The sequence below is a fragment of the Condylura cristata genome, unplaced genomic scaffold (genome assembly GCF_000260355.1).
Source record: "Condylura cristata isolate star-nosed mole 26May11 unplaced genomic scaffold, ConCri1.0 scaffold00001, whole genome shotgun sequence".
Lineage (NCBI taxonomy): Eukaryota > Metazoa > Chordata > Mammalia > Eulipotyphla > Talpidae > Condylura > Condylura cristata.
In genome coordinates, this window is record NW_004567102.1 from 5,439,443 (window position 1) to 5,461,233 (window position 21,791).

The window sequence follows — 21,791 nt, forward strand, 5'->3', positions numbered from 1 at the left end:
CCTGGTTGAGGTAGAAAAGAACTGTGCCCTGGAGTGAGGCATACTATCCTCGTTAACCAGTGAGGTTAATGAGTCAGAGAGCCAGCTTCCTATCTACTCTAGCCAGAAACTTGGAAACATTCAGAGTGTTAGAGCTAATGCTTCATGCACATAGTGCACTGTAGTAGTCTTTCTTTCCTTTTAGTTTTAACCCTTAGAACAAAGAAAAATACTAGTACTACCAACATGTTATATCCAGGAGTGAGTCTCAGGTATATTGGGTCATCCTGAGAGATTTGGAAAAGAGACTAATGTGCTCAGCTTAGACATTGAGCTAGTTGAAACCCTTCTTGAATATCACATTTTAATGCTTCTCATCTTCAGGCTGGTATGCTTCCTCCAGTCTGTCATGTACTATCTTGTGTATTTATTTATTGCAGCCTTACCACATTACCAGATGCCATTCAGTATGCTTTGTACATATACTCACTTCATCTTTAGCACAGTTCTGCAAGGTAGTTATTTTTACCTTTTATATAGATGAGAAGAATGAGCACTCAGAAAGTTAACTTATTTTTCCTGGAGTAATAATGTAAATAGGTTAATAGTGCCAGAACTTGAACACAGATCTTTCAGATGCTAAAGCTCATGTTGTTTTCCACTGTATCATATTATTGCTTATCATGTTTTATAATAATTATTTCTGCTCCTACCAGATAATGATAGCATTACATAGAATCTGGAGAAAGAGAAACACAGACTTGGAAATGGAAAATGTAGTGAAGTAATTTTTCAAGTGTGAGTTCTAGAAGCAGATAAAGTTTCAGATTCTAGCCTAGTCATTTACAGAATGTAAATAAAAAGTAAATAATTTAATATCTTAAAAATTTTCATCATCTGTAAATAGGGTAATAATTCTATCTCATAGGGTTGATGAAAGAAAAAGAAGTAACATATATAAAGTTCATATTATAGATCTTCCAAAGTGGCAGCTGCTATTAAAATCTTATTGAAAACTATGTACAGTGACTTCCCATTAGTTGTTGAGAACACAGCAATAGGTGTTTTAGTTGCAAAGAAGAATAAATCAGAAGACTCAAAATACATTGCCATTCCTAGTTTCACTAATTGATTTTATATTGATTGCATTCTTTGTTGCATGTCAGTTTTTATAATACAAATAGAGGGTAATCTTTTTAACACTTTATAAGTTACATGATAGACCATACATTGAGTTCTAAGTCACATTTCCAGATCTACTTTTAAGTGAATATATGCCCCTTAACTTGAAAAAGATTGAGTATTATGGCTTAAAATGAAATTAATGTGATATACAGAACATCTCTTAAAAAGGCTGAAGTATTGTTGAGATTTCGTAGCATGGACATTAAAGGCCATCAAATCGAGCATGTTGTACTTTTCAAGAAGCTTGTGTGTACCCCTCCAGGCTCCCCAAGTTAACTGTACTTCTTAAGCCTTAAATAATGGCCCTGACTCCAGAGGAGAGAGCTTCCTGATTTCAAGGGGTAAATTAAGTAATTTGCTTTGAGAACTATAGGTTGGCTATTTTTGTTTCCATCTTTCTCTCTGTCCTAGAGGCATCAGGTTGCCAGTGGTTGAGATTCTGAGCATTTTTTTTTAATGAATCATCTCCAGTTACTATTGTTACATTGCTGTTGTCTTCTGGTATTCTCTATGTCTGCGTTCTTTAAAAACAGACTTTGTGGACTCTTCCTGGTGGTACAATGGGTTAACTGTGAAGCTATCTGCATTCATTGCAGCACGAGTTCGATCCCTGGCCAGGGAGCTGACCCACATGGTGTGGCAGACCTCTTCTGACCCACCCACTGCTCTCCTCAGCAGTGTATTTCAGTAGATATGCCTGTTCTGCTCCCCATTCTGTCTCTGATGAATCTCACCCACCACATCTCTGGCCTGTACCCCAGTTCTGTAAGTATAAACAAATAAATCTTAAAAAAAAAAAGATTTGTGCCTTTGCTACATGCTCTGTAGTATTTTCACTACTCGGGGCACAGTAACCACAGCTCTCCAAGAGCATAGGACTTCAGGTATAGATAATAAGCAAATGTTTTTAAAAAGATTTATTTATGCTACGGAACTGGGGTACAGGCCAGAGGTGTGGGGGGCAGTGAGAGACTTCACCAGAGACAGTGTGGGAAGCAGAATAGGCAGATCAATGAAGTACACTGCTGAAAGGAGCAGCAGGCGGGTCAAGAGAGGTCTGCTGTGCCATGTGGATCACCACCTGGGCTGGGGATAAACTCACCACTGTGAAGTGCTACAGCTAACTTGCAGTGCTGCATCCTAGCTTATTGTACTACCAGGGAGGGCCAATAATAAGTAAATATTCACCTACAGTGGTATTGTTTTTTATGAGTTGTAGCATGAGACCCTGTGAATTAGAGCTTACCCCAACCCCTTCTAGCCAATCTAGTCATACATATTTGGGTCCGAAGCAGTTTTCACATTAGTAATGGTGTATGCTTCAAAAAACAGAAAAGATACTTAGGCTAGAACAAAGTGATTTTTATTTTAGCAGTCTCTGAAGGAAAGATACACAATGTGTACAGTTGGTAAAATGTGGTACAGTTGTTGGGGAGAAAATAGTAAAAGCTCTTCATAGCAGCCTTTCAAAATTTCATTTTTGTAGATTCATTTAATTAGACAGATAAGTATAGATGTAGATATATTCATTTTAAAACAATACACACACACACACACACACTAAAAGTATCTGTACAGGGCCCTCCCTGGTAGCACAGCGGGTTAAAAAGCACAGCACTAAGAAGCTAAAGCCACTTCCGCATAAGTTCCATCCCTGCCCCAGAGGTGATCCACATGGCACAGCAGACCTTTCCTGACCCACCCACTGCTCCCCTCAGCAGTGTACTTCGTCTATCTGCCTGTCTGTTCCCCACTCTATCTCTGGTGAAGCCTCTCACTGCCCCTGAGCCTCTGGCCTGTACCCCAGTTCTATATGCACAAATAAATAAAAATAAATCTTAAAAAAAAAAAAAAGATTAGTACCCACCTTAGTAAAGAAGTAAATGAGATCCTTAGACTAGCATTAGACTCATTATGTGTTTTTTTTTTTTTAAATAAGTGAAGACTTGTCTGTAGGCCTAAAATGATTGATTAAACATCTACTTTTGTTTTTTGTGACTTTGATCAGTAGTTAGTATCATGTCTTGCCATTTAGAGAGATGGACAACAATGTAGAGTGGTTGGTTGACAACCATCAAAATGAGAGAGGGGACTCTTAAGAAAATGCTTTGTGATAATGGTGAATCTAAGATTAAGCAACAGATTGTAAAATGTAACCGTGGCAAATGAAAATGTTTGCATTTGTTAGCTAGGTGGGAAAAGGCCTTTCTTTAGATGCTGGCTCTTAACCATACTTAGCACAGTTAGACCTAGTGTAACCTTTAGATGGGGACCTTGATCATTTTGGTATTTAAACAGAAAAATTAAGTGAAGCCTTTGTTGAGCTCTAGGATGTCTACAATCAGCAGAGTAGAAATGCTGCCAGGGCCCAGTTGATTTGGGTTGGAATGTGAGAGCTAAAGTGTATCACACCTTCTGATTGCTAGAAAGAGCTTCACATTTTTCAAAGATCTCAGAATATTTTGCACATGTTTCCATACTAGTTCTCACAGTATTCCTGCCAAGAACAATTCTCTCATGGAGAAAAGAGTTAGAGTTAGCTTTCCTTGGCAATACCCACCAGAAGATTCCCTTTGTCCTTCTTTTCTGTCGAGTTACACTTTTAAGCCAAAATGTTACAATCTTAGCTATTATTATCTCCTCTTATTAACGAAGATTTTTGGATATTTATCTTCATTGAGGTCTTATTTTTGTGTTTAAAGTTTTTTTTTTTTTTAGGAATGGAGGTAAGTTTGTTGTTTTAGGATTTTTTTACTTGAAGGCATGCTATAGTTTTCCTAATAAGACCTATTTACAAAAGTTACATACAGCAAAAGGAGTTACTTTGTGTTTCAGTTATTGGACCTTGGTGTTGATGATCCTTAAAATTCAAGTGATGGAGATAGATAGAACATGGTTGCTGTTTTGTTTTTTTTTTTTAAAGATTTATTTATTTATGCATTTAAGAACTGGGGTACAGGCTAGAGGTGCGGGTGTGTGTGTGTGGTGTGAGAGGATTAACCAGAGACAGAGTGTAGAATAGAGTAGCAGATTGACTGAAATACACTGCTGAGGGGAGCAGTGGATAAGGAGGTCACCTACCTGGCCGGAGATCAAACTCAAGTGGCAGTGGCTGCAGAGAGCTTGGTGCTGTGCCACAAGGGAGACCCCAGACCATGTTTTGTCTTAAATTTTCTTGGAGAAGTAATCTTTCTACAACAGAATCCTTAAAACAGTGACTACCCCAGAAACCCTGCTTCTTTGGGCCCTTGGTTGATTTTTTTTAAGGGGTAGACTTCTTAGTATATGAGGGGGAAAAAAAGGGAGGGGGGAATCTCTCTTTCCTTAGTTCATTCCTCTTATAGGCTTTCTTTTTTCTTTTTTTTTTTTGAAAGAATTACTTATTTATATAGAACTGGGGTACAGGCCAGAGATGTGAAGGGTGACAGGATTCACCAGAGACAGAGCGGGGAGCAGAACAGGCAGATCAATGAAGTACACTGCTGAGGGGAGCAGTGGGCAGGTCAGGAGAGGTCTGCCTCGCCATGTGGATCTCCTCCGGGGCAGGTGGGGATCGAACTCATGCGGAAGTGGCTTAAGCTTCTTAGTGCTGTGCTTTAACCCACTGCACCTCAAGGGAGGGCCCTATTTTTTCATTTTATAGTCCCTTTATTTCTGAAATTAGGAAGTATCAGGGATAAGTTTACAGAATCACTGTGCTATCAACTTACTCTACTCTATCTACATTGACTTTTACTCTTTTTCCAGCAAGTGTATTTAGTAAATAATACTTTTTGATAGACTTGTAAAGTGATGATTTTAAAGTACTGTGTGTATGTTAAATGTTATCTTAATTAGTTAAATAGCAAGTAAAATAACCATTTGTGGAGTCATAAGGAAGCTGTCATATTGACTGAGCTGGAAGCAGATAGGACTAGAAATTGTCCCATTAAATATCAAGACAGATTTTTTTTAGAAAGCATCATCTTTCCACTCATTATAGAAACATGAAAATTCAGTTTGACTGTATCTCCCTTGCCTGCCTCTCTCCCCTCTCCCACCCTCTGCTCTCCCCCCTTTACCCTTTTCTCCTTTATCCTTTTGGGTCACCTATTTTCCTCTCAGTGTGATGAGTTGTGACTTGATCTAGATATAGATAGCCTTGTATTGTTCATTGTTTCCTCTCCACCCTACCCCAATCCCTCAGCTTTTTCTTGATTCACCTTTCAAACAAGCAAAATAAAGAAAACCCTTTCATCTGGGAATTAAGATGGATGTGCTGAACACTTTCCATATTTGTGTTCAGAAGCTAGTTGAAGGGAAATGTTATATAAGAGCTTTTAAATTGACTAAGAAGCTAAAGGGCGGTAGTGTTAAATCAGAGGTGACCCTGTAAATTTTAGAAATACCTACAGTTATGTTTATTTTCTAGTAGAATCAATATTCATGGAAGCAGTTCAACTAGCACATTTAATCCTAGAGCTCTGTGTCATTGGCTATAAGCTGTAGTATTCAGTATGACATACTGTGGGTGACTCTGGTGGAAGCGTTCTGGCGCTTTAAAGAAAGGTGGCTTTGGGTATGAGTTCAAATCTTTATCAGTTCTTCTTCACTCTTTGGCTCTTCAGGTATAGCTTTCCCCTTAGGTTTGCAATATCAGCATTTGAGACAGAAAATTAGAAATTTGACCTACTTATGTAATATGCAAGTTCCCATCAAAAGAATATTAGGGAAGATATAAACCTTTCGTTTTTTTATTAGCATTTAATGTAACCAGTGAAGAAAGATCAGAACAGTAAATCTGTCATTGCAGGGAAAAAGTATTTTAAAAATGTTTTAACTTGCATACTCACATACATAGGGTCCTGAAAAAGTTCAATTCATTCCTAGGGTGGGGGATGAGATCCATACTAAATATTTTGGAAGATTTCAAAAATTTCTTTAAAAGGTGCCATCTGCCATTCCCCAACTTAGGAAATTAAGGCATTCTGACCACAGGTTATTACTGGTTATCTGGCCTTTTTGTGAAAGGAAATTGATGTCTTTTCTTGTCTTTGTAATTTTTCAATTAAAAACTTTACCTAAACTGCTTATAAATCGCTTGTTAAAGAGTATATGAAATGGCAAGGCAGTATATAACTATAGTTGATATTCAAAATGTAAGTTATAGCAGGTGAGTTTAAAAGTACCTCACAGGTGCTTTCAGGAAAGATCAGGGTGAGCTTACTGTTTTTCATTTGTCCCTCTAAAAGAGAGAGAGGTCCCCTTAGCACCAATCACTGTCTGTTACAGGCCAGCTGGTCATATAGCATGTTAAATTTACTATACTTCAACTTAGAGACTCCCTTCACAGATCTTGTTTGGCTTTTACTCTTGAGAAGCAGTACTGCCTCCTCTGAAAAAAGGTTGCTGTAAGTGATTATCAAGTCATGGTGCCAGTCTTATCAAGAGGAGTTTTTGTACTTGATATATAAAAACATACTCAAATATAAAAAGAAAAAGAAAATGTGATGAGGTTTATTGCATATATTTGGGGGTATGTGTATGAGAAGCCTTGTCTTTGGTGTTCAGCTGCTTTAGGATCACAGGCTTTGTACCAGTTCCCTTTTTTTTTTTTTGATCCTTGAATACAGTTACAGCTTCTCTCTCTCTTTTGCTTTTATGGTCATTTATTTTATTGTAGTTTGCACTCTTACTAAGGAGAAGAAGCCCTGAACTTCCATTAATTAGCTGTTCTATTGCTCCACTGGGGCAACATGCCTGAGCCAACACTATTTAAAAAAGGTATCAAGGGAATTTAATACCGCTTTCATTTTTTGAAACTTTTGGATGGGGTGGGGGGTGACTTGATTTGGAGTATGCCTTTCAGATGCTGCTCCATAGCATGTGTGTGCCTGTTTGAGGGCAGCATATTAGAAATGTAGCTTTTCCAAAGTAGTTTACCAGAGGAGTGTGAGAGAACAGCCACAAAGCTGCATTATAAATCATCTGAGCCTCACAATGATACTGCCCATTAAGGAGATTTTTTTTTTGTCCTACTCAGTTCCTGGCTGTACTAATAGAACAGCGCATCAAGCAAGGCTGTAAATAAAAGTTATTACCTAATAGGTGGGTGCCGAAGTGGAACGGACGGAGCTGAGGCATGGAGGCCTTATTACTGCTCATCAGCAATTATAAACAGGATAAAGTGTCTGGGACTTGCACTGATGCAGTGAGGGCTAATAGAGGCTGTAAGTGACACTAGGCCATCATAGGATGATGTATGCTGATGGATTTTTACTGCCTCATCTTGCTGCTTGCTTCCATGACAAGTTGTGTTATCTGTTTGCCTGCTTGCTCATCTGTCTGAAGTCTGTTGCCTCTTCTGCCAGCAGGTGGGCTGACATATATTCCTCATACTTGTGCATGCTTCTGAGGCACACCTCTTGTGAAGAGTCTTCAGAAATATTTCATAATCATGGCCGATTAAAGCTGTAATCTTATTGTATTGCCTGCTGTCATGGTTGTAGATCACACCTTCAGAAGTGGTGTGGCTTAAGTGGGATATAGGACCAGCTGAGACGCTGTGGTTAGTCAGCTAGTCCAGTACTTTAAATAAAGACTGATATTAGATTCTGTAGGAGCATAATGTTAAACATGTTCCTAGGGTTTATACATGGCGATGAAATAGGCACAATAATGTAAATATATCTAACTCCAGCTTCAGAGAACAAGAAATGCAACTAATATTTATTTTTAAAAGGGATGAGTGGGAGGATAAATTGTACATGTCATTACTTATAAATATATTAATGTGGTCTTTTTCTTTTAAGGACTTATCCTAATGAAATGGTTAAGAGTTTTAGTTCCTTTGGGTTAGTGGGAAGGGATAAAGGGATATTGGAATATGGAGGGAAAGTCAGTGGTAGGATTGTGTTTCCTAGTGAAAGGAAACTGCAAATATAACTTGACAGTGCTTTTGAGTAGCAGATAAGCACCTAATACTTGGGGAAATTGAGATAAAGCTCTGGTTTAACTTTGATCATTCATTTCACAAAATCACAGTAATTAGCCCTTTGAGATAAGAACAGTCTGTAGCAGAGGCACAGAGAAATGCTTTAAAAAGGGCTTACCAGTTTGATCCAGGAGTTTTGAGTTTTCTGGTAGTTTAGGTGTTTTTCACTCATGACTTGAAACAGATAGTTCTTTCTACTGTACCTTCAAAAGTATCCTATAAAGAGACTTCCTACTGTTAAAGAAATTTCAGTCTTTCTATACAGTTCTTAAATACCTTAAATTATGCATAAAGTAGTCTGGTATATGGTAATCTCAATATTACAAACCAGGTAAATGAAGAATCAGTGTTATAGGAGATTCCTAGAGAACTACAGTGAGAAGAGAAATCCTATACTGTCAAAAAAAATTAGCAAGAGGACCCTCCCTGGTGGTGCAGCAGGTTAGAATGCAGCACTACAAGCTAGCTGCAACCACTTCAGTGTTAGTTTGATCCCTGGTTCTGGAGGAGACCCACATGGCAGAGCAGAACTCTCCTGTCTTCACCTGCTGCACCTCTCAAGCAGTGTTACTTCATCAATCTGCCTGTTCTGCTCCCCACTCTGTCTCTTATGATTCCTCTCACTACCTCCTCTGGCCTGTACCCCAGTTCTGTGTGCATAAAGAAATAAATCTTAAAAAATTAGGAAGGGTGTATAATAATGGTACTTTATTAATAAAAATAAATTAATTAATATGAAAAGTTTTTTCAAGTGATGTCATTTGGTTATTGTAAATAGATCTTGCTTTTGCACATAAGTATTTGACTTACCAAAAAAAAATCAATTCCTCCTTATTCAGTTTATTTAGAGACTGTTTTGTGGGTTGTGACCAGTGGAATGGAGAAAGAGATAATAGGGAAACATTTTCATAACTGATCAGGGTTGGCTGAAAGGATAGTTATTAAAATTGGAGAACTAAAGAGAGATGTGATTGATGGTGGAAAGAAAGAAACCTTTTCAATTTCTGTTGTACTGAATTTTGGGTTACTGTAGATAGTTCAGTAGAAAATTATAAGAACACTTCTCTTTTTAGATCAGCTGTCTAGGAGCAATGATTAAAGGTATGCCAGTAGGTAAGGATATGAGTACAAAAGAATAAAGGGCCGTAAGTAAGGGCAGTAATTAGGAGGGCAGGAAAAAGAAGAAGTGAGCTAAAGAAACTAAATAAACAAAAGAGAAAGTGTTATACAGGATCATGAAAGATGCATGAGAAGGAGGATCAGGAAATATGAGGCTAAGAAAATCTATTTCTTTATAGCTAGCAGAGGATCATTGCAAAACCTGAAAGAAGTTAGTATAATGTAGTGGGAAACCAAACTGATGGACGATCATTAAGGGGTGCTTGATAATTAGGAAATAAAGGCAGCAAACAGAAATCATTTGAGCTCTAAGGAGTTATTTGAGCCCTTAAAAGTCTAATAAATAGTGGTTAGAGGGAGAAACAGGACTAGGCATTTCTTGGTGTGAAGCTCTGGTAAGATAGGGAAATATTTTGCCCTTGTTAAAGTGGGGGGATGTGTGTGTGTAGGTATACATCCATATATGTATATATAAAGAGAAAGAAGTTGAAGTACATGAGCAAGATTCTGTAGGGCCAGAACTATTACTTTCCTCAAGAGGATAAAGGAGAAAATAAAGAATAGATAAGTAAATGTCCTCTCAATGTATGATTAGCTGAGACAAGATGAATAGGGGGTTCATTCCAGAAAATCATATTTTCTCAGTAAGTACAATATCATCATCTCTAAGAAGTAACAGAGACCTGAGATTTTAAAAGAGAGAACTGTTGTGGACTCAGGAGGGAAAATAAGATTTCCAGTTAGTAGCTGGACCAAGCTGTCACTTATAGTGGGCTAAACCAACTTTCTTTGTCTCACATTTAGCCCAGAAGAGCAAAAAGGAAACAAGTGGTTTTCATATATTTTTCCAGTATTTGGTATTTATGTCATTGGTTTTCAGTCTCATTACCAAACCATCTCTTAATGAGGATATTAAGAGATAGTTTGTTATCATAGCTTATGTCAGCTTTTCTTATTCTTTATATTATCTTGGTTGTTAACTTAAAATCACATAGGCAAAATTCCTATGCTTTATCCATAGGTTGTTTCTAAAAATTGAAAGCAAATAAATGGTATTTATTATTATTATGACTGTAAATATTGTTCCCTGCCAGACAACCAGGTTATATGCTAGGAATAGATTTCATTTGCTAAGGTTCTAATGCTATAGTCCGTGGACCACTGCAGGAGAATGTTCCTATATCAGAATCAAATTGATTTTATTCTCTGTTCCATTAGTTGCTAAAAAAAAATTTATGCCACCTTTTTGTTTACTTTATATTTGTACTGTAACTTTTTAATATTTTTGTTGTTGTTGACAGTTTTAATTGCCTCTCCTCCCTTTGAAACATTTGGTTTGTCCCCATTTTCTCTGCATTTATTTATAACCTTTTACTTGAGACTGGCTTCCTGAAGCCACCATCTTTGTATGCCAATCTGGACTGGATACTTTTATTTTATTTTTTTATAACAGTTTATTTTTACATCATTTTGTACATTTTTTTCCCCATCTCAATTGTAATCCCCGCAGGTTTCCCATCACCAAGTCACCCGTGTGACATCACCATAATCCCGTGCACCTCCCTCCCCACCCCCCTCATTTTTGATCCCATTCCCCACTCCCACAAAATGTCTCTGGTATATGGCTGTTCATTATTATTGTTATTTTCTCGCCTGGTCCATTATACTCCTGCTATGAGTGAAACCATCTGGTATTTTTCTTTCTCTTTCTGGCTTATCCAGAAAACAGAAGAGATGGAGACTATGAGAATGGTGCTATGGAAAAATTATCAACCTAGATAAAGAGTCTTTCTGGCTTAAGCTCCATCCAAGTTTCTGTGAAAGACATGTGTTTCTCTTTTTTGGTTGCTGAGTAATATTCCATTGTATATATGTACTACAGCTTTTTTTTTTTTTAAAGATTTATTTATTCGTACAGAACTGGGGTACAGGCCAGAGATGCGGAGGGTGAGAGGATTCACCAGAGACAGAGTGGGGAGCAGAACAGGCAGATCGAGGAAGTACACTGCTGAGGGGAGCAGCGGGCGGGCCAGGAGAGGTCTGCCACACCATGTGGTCACCTCCGGGACAGGCGGGAATCGAACTCATGCAGAGGTGGCATTAGCTTCTCAGTGCAGTGCTTTAACCCGCTGCGCCACCAGGGAGGGCCCGTACTACATCTTTTTAATCCTGGACTAGATACTTTTTTTTTTTTAAAGATTTATTTATTTGTATATACAGAAGTGGGGTACAGGCCAGAGGCTCAGGGGCAGTGAGAGGCTTCACCAGAGACAGAGTGGGGAGCAGAACAGGCAGATTGATGAAGTACACTGCTGAGGGGAGCAGTGGGCAGGTCAGGAGAGGTCTGCCATGCCATGTGGTCACGTCTGGGACAGGCGGGAGTCAGACTCATGCAGAAGTAGCTTAGTGGCTTTAGCTTCTCAGTGCAGTGCTTTAACCCGCTGCGCCACCATGGAGGGCTGAACTAGATACTTTTTTTTTTTTTAAGATTTATTTATTTATTCATATAGAACTGGGGTACAACCAGAGATGCGGAGGGTGAGAGGATTCAGCAGAGACAGAGTAGGGAGCAGAACATGCAGATCACAAAGTACACTGCTGAGGGGAAGGGTGGGCGGGCCAGGAGAGGTCTGCCTCACCATGTGGATCTCTTCCGGGGCAGGCGGGAATCGAACTCATGCGGAAGTGGCTTAAGCTGCTCAGTGCTGTGCTTTAACCTGCTGCGCCACCAAAAGGCCGGACTAGATACTTTTTAAACCTGCCTACTCAACACTTTTTGCATCACTGCTTTCTCTTCTCTTCAGTCTTTTTTTTTTTTTTTTTTTGAGGGGGTTACAATCTCCAGTTAAGTCCTTAAGAAAAGAATGTTGGGATTCTTGCATATTTGAAAATAACATTAAAGTATATATGTGTGTATGTATATGTATTTACCTTTGGATCACTAGAATTTGTGAAGTGTCAGTAACTATCATCACTGTTCTCCCCATTCAAGATGTTGGATACTCTTTGGCCTCCTGATACCTGAAGACTAATGACATGCTTCATGTCTTCATTATTCCCCCAATCCAGTATTCTCTTCTCCTTGGGGGAATTGCAGTTTAGATTTTGGACCTGCTAGGTTGCTAAATTTTCCATAGCACCATTCCCATAGTCTCCATCTCTTCTGTTTTCTGGGTGATTCTGTTAGCTTCATCTTCCAGTCCTTTTCATTATATTTCTACAATCACACAGTAAACTACTTCTTGTTCTCTAAAAGTTTCTTTTTCATAGCAACCAGTTCTTGTTTGTGAATAAAATAATTACTACATAGTAATATCTTCTGAGTGCTTAGTGATTAGACTTGTGCTCGTCATTTTGCTGTTATCTGTGATTGCATCGAGGGCAGTATTCCTATTTATTTTAACCTTTCCCTCCATGCTTCTAGTTTTCTCATTTGCACGGTGAAAATCGGTTTTCTGTTAACTTAAAAAAGACAATTTGATAGTGGGGATTGTTCCTACTATGTCTCTTTCTTGAATGGGAATTTATACTGGGGCTCTTTGTGGATTAAAATAGGGTAGTGGTGTTAACTGTCAGAATTTGTTGTGAGGAAGTGGAGAGTTTGTCATGAGGCTCTCATATTCAGAACTTTTCTGTGAGGAGCCATAGTAACCACTTAACTAGACAGGCCATTTTATTTCTTTAGAGAAGAGCCATTCAGAGTTTTGCCAGGTTTAAATTAAGTGTGAACTGTTGCCATGGGTGGGACAAGTATTCAAACAGTTCCAGTGGATCTCCCTGCTTTCTACCCTGCTTCTTTGGGGGGCTTCATTGACCTGCTGTGGCTTTTACCTCTTCAGTATCGAGTTTGAAACCACTTGTTGTTTATGTTAAGTATTTTTGTTCCAGTAAATTTGTTACTTATATTATTTTTGTACTTTTATTTCACTTAAATTTGTAGATGGACCAGAGGAAAATGTGTTCAGTTCTTTAGAGTTAAAAGTTATCAGGACTGTGGTTTCTGATTTAATCATTGATAAAAAAAAAAAAAAACAAAAGGGTTGTTAGCCTCAATGGAATGCTAAGGTTCTAAGAATTCTAGGGGATAAGAATATACCCAAAGTTAAACCTTCTGACCCTGAAGGGGAGAATGGAGGATTGTGACAGAGAATGTGGATTCTAGATAAAGACTACAAGGTTCACAACCTGGTGCTCCTTTTACCAGCATAATTGGATATGTTTTTGGTCCTCTTTAAGAGTTTTGCTTTTACTTTTCTGTGAAATAGGGAATGGTAGTAGTGCCAACCATAGAACTGTTGTGAGGTGAATGAGATTATGCATTTAAAGATTCTAGCATAGTGCCTGATAGATGTTCAATAGATGGTAGAAAATTGGATAGAAGGTTTCTGATAATGGGCTCTTCTTAGTGGTGGAATGGGTTAAAGGACATTACTATGAAGCTATCACAGCCACTGCAGCACAAGTTCAATTCCCAGCCACGGAGGTGATCCACGTGCCCGCAGCTCCCCTCAGCAGTGTGTTTCTGTAGATATGCCTGTTCTGCTCCCCACTCTGTCTCTGGTAAATCCACACACACACCCACACTGATAATTTGAATGTAAAGAGAGGGAAGAAAACTTGAGTGTTAAGGGGAACGTGAGTATGAACCTATATATTTCAGGCTGGTTGAAGAAAGATGTAATCAAAAAGTGGTAATAAGAACTTAGGGCCAAACAGATTGCAGAATGCAGGCCTGGATAGAAAGTGGAGTCACTGAAGTCAAGGGAAAGGAGAGAACAGTTTGCAGCCCTATCTGAATAGGTGAGAACTGAATGACAGGAAGCCCAGAAAGCCCTCCATCCCTTTGTTAAGAAAATTGGACACTAGAAGTCGGAAAATGAAACTGACTTTTTCTTTTGCTTTGTTTTAAACTTGTTTTTAAAAGAAATTTTACTTACATTTATTGGTAGAAAGTAATTTTTACAGAGATTTGAAAGCTTGCCTTCCAAAAAATAATAATAATAATACTCTTTATTTCCTGAGTTCATTTCTAAGCTTTTTTACTTGTGATTGAGAATTCCTCTTTCTGGGACAAATCGTGGTTTAGGAACCACAGAGAGCTAATAGTTTTCTTGTGGCTAAAATCTTGATAAGAAAACTGGCTGTTGCATCCAAGCCAGTAACATAAGAGGTACTTTATCCAGTAAATTCACTTTCTTATGATTAAAAATCAGACAGTTTAACCTTAGAAACATCTTTGTCATGGGGGACTTCATGATTAGTTATCTGAATAGCCAAATGATTCTATGGACTCAGTTAACCAGCCTCCCACCAAATAGGTATACTTATTTTTAGTGCATACACACATTCTGCTGTAAAAACTTACTTGGCCTTATGCTCCCCGCCATTCTGAATTCTCTGTTTCATTACCAGTATCCAGTATAGGAATGTTTTGGAAAGCATTCCCATATAGCGGAACCTCAACTCAGAATTTTAAATAAACCACATCTTTACTAGCTTAATGGACAGGGGAATTAGTTACATGCTATGCATTTCCCACATCCAGTCACCCTATCATAAAACTTATTAAAAATGTATATATATAAAAACAAGATAATAGGGCATCTAGCTCAGATTGTGTTAATTTTTCTGCTACTCTTGGCATTAGCTACTCTTGCAAGGGATAAAGAGAGAGAAAACAGCAGTCCTTGAGATTTTTACCTTGAATATAGGCCAAAATATACTTGAGAAAACTTTATGCTAGTCCTCATTTAAAGTCATCAATCAGTTCTTGGAATTTGTGACTTTAAGAGAAATGTTGTATAAGGAAAGCAGATCCTCAAGTAATGTCTTGTCCTTCTAAGTCAACCTGATTGCTTTTTTCCTCATCAGCATTATAAAGAAATCATGTTATTTGAGGACATGCTATACTAGGTATTGCCTTTTTTTTTTCCCCCTAGAGAAAGCTGACAACTCTTCTCCAAAGATGTTACTGCATTACTAAATATGCCTGATGACTTTTCAAAGGATGTTGGGTTGGGAGAGGGGACTTGTGCAGTACTGATTTGAATAGGTCTTAGTTGCTAGAGTCTGTCTTCAGCTTGGCATTAGCTGATAGTTAATTGGCAAGGATTCGGATCCTCTTTTCCTTTGGCATCCTATTGATAAATCAATTTCTAGAAGACTAAAATTAAATTTTAAGTTCTTGGTCATCATCACTCCTGAAACAACACTTGCTGTGGTTGTTGCAGTGGTGCCTAGTGGGTTTGGAAGTAATAGACGGAAATGTGAAAGTTTGTGACTCACCTTTAAAGTGTACTTACAGGTAAGTGTTAAACTTCACTACAAACTTAGAGAAACATGAGCTTTGACCTTACTGTTGATTACTGGCTATATCCATTTTGTCACAAATTTTCCCATCAGATCTAAAGAGTGTTAGCATTTCTGGGAAAGAATTCAACAGGCACTCTAGTCTACCACCTCCAAGTCTGAATACTCTGGAATATAGTTTTTTTTTTTTTTTTTAAACTTAATTTCAGACTGACAGAAAAGTTACAAGAAAATTGTATAGAATTATCAGGTACCCCCATTCCGATTTTCTGAGTGTTAATGTTTTACCAGATTGATTTTCTCTATCCTCATCCTTCCACTCCATGCTCTATGAATGTGTTTCTGTGTTTTATTTATGTCCCTAACCATTGGGTAAACTGCCCTTACTGTAAAAATCTGTGTATAATTTTTAAAAATCAGGATATTCTCTTATACTTTTCAAAATTGGGAACTTGACATGGAAAATATTTGTTATTTTTTAGTGTGGCTATAGCATGGACAGCTTTATAAATAATATTTTCAGTGAAGAGTATTGTGTAAAATCATTTGAAATAAGGTTAAAATATTAGGTAGGTGGTCCTTCCATAATTTAAATACAGGCTGATTATAATTTCGTAATAGTAATTTTAATCCTTTACCTCTGATTTCCAGTAGCTCATTTTACAGAAGGGGTTATTTCCCTTTCGTGCATAAACCATTTTCTTAAGGCAGTTTCTTCAACATTATACACAATTGGTTGAATTCACATCAACAGTAATTATAACCCCTGAGTGAGAAACATCTAATATATTCATTCTGAGCCCAAAAAAGGACAAGGTATTTCTCTGGGTATTCTTTGTGATCATATATTGTTTTTTTTTTTTTTTTTGAAGATCTATTTTTATTTTTCCATACAGAATTGGGGTACAGACCAGAGGTGCAGGGGCGGTGAGAGGATTCACCAGAGACAGAGTAGGGGGCAGAATAGGCAGATCGACAGAAGTACACTGCTGAGGGGAGCAGCAGGCGGGTCAGGAGAAGACTGCCGTGCCCTGTGGATCACCTCCGGGCGGGCGGGGATCTAACGCATGTGGAAGTGGCTTTAGCTTCTTACTGCTGTTCTTTAACCCGCTGTGCAACCAGGGAGGGCCATATATATTGTGTTTTAACTTTCAGTTTAGTTAAACTCACATTAGAAAGATTTTAAATAAATTACAAAAGTATTATTTATAAGCCTTCATATTCCCAAAGATTTTTACTAACTTTGGGGGTAATGAGTCAAAAGACTAGATTTTGGGTGAAAAAAAACCAAGTGATAGAGGAACTTAGTAAGCTGATATAAAATAGAAACACAAATAGTTTGGAAAACAAATCCATTATTTAATTTTAGCATCTACTTAGTTATGCACTCAAGCTGATTTTTTTAACTGCAAAATGTAAATGTTCAAACATTTTTCTCCTTACATTAAACCTGGAGCACAGCCCACAGGATGATAATCTCTCATTGCAAGATTATCATCATTAGAAACTTGTCTCCTGTTATAGAGATATTCTTATTATCATCATGATCATCATTATTACTTTTGTGTGTTAAGCACCAGTAGCGTACTAAATATAGTCAATTCTGCCCCTGCCCCAGAAGCTTGCATTGTAAGTCAGACAGGCAAAACAATTAGAAAAATTAAAGACACCCACTTGGAGGGTAGTTAAGCTTCTTAAGGGTAGCATGATTTGCATGGAAAATTTGACTTTTTGTGTGTGTATATATATGTTTTTAACAAAAAGTCAGAAAAATGGAATTAGTATCTCATTATTTATTCATTCCCCACTCTCATGCTCAGTGTTTTTCCATAAAGGTTTTCTATTTTCTGTCTTCCTGGCAAAACCCCCAAAAGACTAGGCTAACCCCCTTGGCAAGTTATTCTTGCTTTGGAGACCAAAACTATGAGACTGCAACATTATGTGAAGACTTTTGACCTGTTCATTCTTTCTGGTCTCTCCAGATATGTGAAATGTAGAATTAGCTATAGTTTCATGTGTTGATCAGCTACTCAAAATATTTGTATATTATAAGACATACTTTAAAAACTTCTAGCTTCATTAACTTACAGAGTAAGAAGACATTCCATAGTTTTAGACAATCGAACATCTAAATGAACAGTCTAAGAAAACAGTATTGCTTGTCTTATAAACAGTTATATGAAAATTAATCTCAATATAGATACTTCATGGATTCTCCCAAATTTCCCATTCTTTGGATACATTAAATAAATTGTGGCAGATTTTAGCTTTCTAGAAATACTAGAAAAGATAAAACAGAGGAATTAAACATCAATTTTAGCACTGTAAGAATCTTAGAACCCATCACCATAGGCCATGATTTATGGGTAAGGAGCAGAAATTAGGGGACTTGGTCATGAGAGCTTCGAGAAGAATGCCTTTCTCTTGGGTTTTTTAATATTGCTTCTCTCTCTGTTTTGTCGTTTACCTTAACAGTGCTACTGATGGTATGAATGTAGTATTTTTAAAAATCAATGCATTGTTATGTTTTTGAGCTCTAAAATACCCAAGCAGGTTATAAAAAGGAAAGATTGTCTTTTGAGGGTGATTTGTCCGTTAAATGTAACTGAAAAATCTATGTGGAAAAGTAATATGATTTAGTTGGTAATACAGGACAAGGCCTTGCTAATGGAGAACTAAAGCAAGGAAGTAATACTAGGGCAGTACTAGATGAAGAATTACTAAGGTACTGCTGCTCTGACAGGGTCTATTGACAGGTCACCCCACTGTAGAATTTATTTCCTAATGACAGCCTTTAAGTAAATACTGAAATAGGAATGGCACTTAATAAACAGGATTGTAGCTATGGTTTTTTGGATAAATTTGGGAATGGTGTCTGGGTTTAACTTATCTAATGAATTTTTTTATACCCTGAATCTTTTTTTTCCAACTTCAGCCTTCATTTTCTATTCATTAATTTTATTTCAGGTCATTAGTATCTGTAAATTAAATTTTTTTCACTCATTTTAAACATTTTGTTTTATTTATATCACAGTACAGGATTTCGCCCCTCAGGTGTGGTCACCACAATTTTGCCAGCACCAAAGTACTTACAGTCCTCTACCTCCACTATACTTTCCTCCCCACTGTCCTCCTACTCTCTCCCCTTCCTCTCCTCTCCTCGTACCTCATCAGTTCTATGGGCTGCTTTCAGGTGGCAGTCTTACATTTGTCTTTGTCTGATGCTTTGTTTGGTTTCTAAAGATTGTACATATAAGTGAAACCAGCTAGTATTTATCTTTCTCCTTGTTCACTTCACTTAGAATAATTCTTTCCATTTCAACCCATGTTGACATAAGTGGCATGAGTTTATCTTTTTTGATCACTGAATTGTATTCCATTATGTATATGTACCATGCCTTCTTGGTCCATTCATCTGTTCTGGGGTATTTAGATTGATTTCCATATCTTGTCTATCATAGATAGTGCAGTTATCAATGTAGGAGTGCAGTACCTTTTTTTTTTTTTTTAAAGATTTATTTATTTATTTGTACAGAACTGGGGTACAGGCCAGAGATGCGGAAGGTGAGAGGATTCACCAGAGACAGAGTGGGATGCAGAACAGGCAGATCGAAGTAGTACACTGCTGAGAGGAGCAGCGGGAGGGTCAGGAGAGGTCTGCCGCGCCATGTGGATCTCCTCCGGGGCAGGTGGGGATTGAACTCATGCAGAAGTGGCTTAAGCTTCTTAGTGCTGTGCTTTAACCCACTGCGCCACCAGGGAGGGCCTCAGTACATTTTTTAATTAGCATTTTTGTGGGGTTTTTTGGATAACTGACCAGGAGTAGAATTTTGCTGGGTCACATGATAAATCCGATTTTAGTTTTTTGAAGAATTTCTACAGTTCTTTACACAGGGGCTGGGCATGTCTACATTCCTATCAACAATGTAATAGGTTTCCTTTTTTCCCCCACACCGTTGCCAGCACTGTTATTTCGGGGTTTCTTTTGTTGTTGTTTTGATATGGCCATTCTCACTGGTGTGCGATGGTATCTCATTTTCATTTTGATTTGCATTTCTCTGATGATAATGAGCATGTTTTCATGTCTCTTGGTCACCTCATGTCATCTTTGGAGAAGTGCCTTTTTAGCTCTTCTGCTCAAGTTTTGATTGGGTTGTGAGCATCTAAGTGCATTGTAGATCTTTGCTATTATCCCTTATCAGATGTGTGGTGTGAAATGTTTTCTCCCATTTGATAGGATCCCTTTTTTTTGGAAACTATGTCTTTTGCTGTACAGAAGCTTTGTAGATTGATAAAGTCTCAGTCGTTTATTTTCTCTTTTATTTTCCTTGCTGCTTGAGGTGAGTACACAAATATTTTTCTGAGATTTATGTCATGCAATGTTTTTTCTATACATTTTGTGGTTTCAAATCTTACATGCAAGGTATTTACCCACTTTGAGTTGATTTTTGTGTGTGGACTGAGAGTGTGGTCTAATATCATTATTTTTCATGTGACAATCTAATTTTCCCCAGCACCATTTATTGAAGAGGTTTCCCTTTTTCCAGTGTATATACTTTATTCCTGTGTCATAAATGAGTAACCCATAAATGTGTGCTTTTATTTCTGAGCTCTTTAGTCATCTGTAGTTTGTTCCAGTGCCATGCTGCTTTAATTACTATGGCTTTGTAATGTAGTTTAAAGTAGGAAAGTGTGATACCTCCATTTTCCCCCTTTTTAGTCAAAAGAGCATAGGCTACTTAGGTTGTGATGCCATCTGAATTTCAGTATTCTTTGGTCTACTTCTGTGATGAATGCCATTGGAATCTTACTGAGATTATATTGAATATACAAATTTGGGGTAGAATGGCTGTTTTGACTATGTTGATTCAGTTGATGAGCAGAGTATATATTTCCATTTCTTTGTGTCTTCTATTGTCTTTTTAACAATATTTTAAAGTTTTCCTTTTAAAGGACCTTACCTCCTTTGTTAGGTTTATTCCCAGGTATTTATTATTTTGTTGAGATTATAAATGGGATGACTTTTAAATTTCTTCTTCTAGTTCTTTATAAATAGAATGACAAGATAGTTGTTGTGTGTTGATTTTATGTCATCCAATTTTGCAGAACTGGCTTATTATTTCAATTAGTTTTTCTATGGAGTCTTTGGAGTTCTTTATATATATTATCATATTGCCTACAAATAATGATATCTTTGTTTCTTCTTTCCAAATTGGATTTCTTTTACTGTTTTCTCTTGTCTAGTTGCTGTAGCAAGGACTTCTTGTACTGTGTTGAATGATAATGGTAAGAGTGGAAATACTAGTCTTGTATCAGATTGTAATGGAAAGGCTTCCAGTTTTTCACCATTAAGAATGGTACTACCTGTGAGTTTGAAATATATGGCATTTACTATGTTAAGAGTTTTCCATTTATCTCCAGTTTCTCAATGGTTTTCATCATTTTTAGATGATGAATCTTACCAAATGTTTTCTCGGCCTCTACTACTGACAAAATGTTTTTCTTTCTTTTTTGTTGATGCGTGGTGCCTTACATTGATTTTCAGATGTCAGACTATCCTTGTGCTAGAAGTCCCACTTGGTCATGGTGTATAATCTTTTTTGTTGTTGTTAACATTTATTTATCCAGGCCTACAGAACTGGGGTACAGCTAGAGGAGTGGTGGGTGAGAGGATTCACCAGAGAGAGCAGGAGCAGCACAGGTAGATATACTGAAATACACTGCTGAGGGAAGCAGTGGGCAGGCCAGGAGAGGTCTGCCATGCCCATGAGGGACAGCTTCCTGGCCAGAAATCAAAGTCATACTGCAGTGCCTTTGGAGAGCATCATGATGCGGCACCTTAACCTTGTTGCATCACCAGGGAGAGCCCCACATAATCATTTTAATATGTTGTTGGATTTAGTTTCCCAAGATTTTGTTGAGGAATTTTTGTGTCTGTGTTCATTAGGGAGATTAATATGCAGTTTTCTTTCTTTGTGTTGTCTTTGGTTTTGGGACTAGGCTTCATAAAATGTTTGGAAGAATTCCTTTCCTCAGTTCTTGAAAGAATATGAGCAGGAAAGGTATTAATTCGCCTTTAAAGTTTTGGTAGAACTCATTTGTAAAGCCACACCTGGTCCGGGGCTTTTGTTTTTTGGAAGAGTTTTATTACTGTTTTAATTTTCTTGCTTGTGATTGGTTTGATTACTGATTCATTCTTCCATTTCATTAATTTTGCTTCCATGCC

General features: G+C 37.6%; 1 protein-coding gene across 2 annotated transcripts in view; it reads left to right on the forward strand.

Annotated features, from left to right (window-relative positions):
• ZFAND3 (zinc finger, AN1-type domain 3) overlaps positions 1 to 21,791 on the forward strand; it is a 277,403-nt gene that overhangs the window by 217,173 nt on the left and 38,439 nt on the right. The window lies entirely within an intron of this gene.